This window comes from Psammomys obesus, unplaced genomic scaffold (genome assembly GCF_907164565.1).
Source record: "Psammomys obesus unplaced genomic scaffold, mPsaObe1.curated_primary_1811, whole genome shotgun sequence".
NCBI classification, from domain to species: domain Eukaryota; kingdom Metazoa; phylum Chordata; class Mammalia; order Rodentia; family Muridae; genus Psammomys; species Psammomys obesus.
In genome coordinates, this window is record NW_026591711.1 from 5044813 (window position 1) to 5045673 (window position 861).

The window sequence follows — 861 nt, forward strand, 5'->3', positions numbered from 1 at the left end:
TGTCATATAAAGATCCGGACGGCTTTGCGAATTACTAGTCCAATGACTACATGTCATATCAGGTCTTGAACTCTGGGTGTCCAAGAAGTTCGGCCCTCATAGACGTCAAGAGCATGCCGGGCAAGCAGATGTCCCCATGGGGCTTCAGATGAGGTCACAACAAGCGTGCACTGCCCACCAAAAGTGGGAGAAGATGGGGAGATGCGGCAGTAGCTGGCGCTGGTTGTCCCAGGCAGATCTGTCTTAGGAGCCCTGTGAAAGGGGACCAGGCAGACACAGCTCAGTGTGGCTGGAGAGGCCCACAGGCCTGGGCTCTTCCACAAGCCTGGTTTTTTCTTTTGTTTTATTTTAACCAACCAACCAACCAACCAACCAACCAACCAACCAGCCAACCAATGGGTGGGGGCTCTTGTTGATCAGTCACACTGGAATGGCATCCTGGAGGGAGATTTTAAAATATACTTTAAATCAAGTAGAAAATGAGACACGAGAGCATATTGTGATCGTTTAACATTTATTATTCACTGTACATGAGGTCCTCTGCGGATGCGGAGGTCCCCAGGGCCTGCTTGCTGTTCCCAAGTCACTCCTGATAATTTTTAAATGGACTATGTCCTTTTAGCCATGTTTTTCCAAATTCGTGCTGCTCCCAGCGCGAACACTTTCCGTTTTGCTCTGTAATGAGGATACTTTCATTCCTTTAATGTTTGCTATTTTCCTTTGATCTAACAATTTCTGTTCAAATTTCACAGTTTTCTTTAGCTTTAGGATTGAAAGAACCGATTACCCTGCTGGGAGCGTGAAACGGATTAAAATATATATATATATATATATATATATATATATATATATATATATATA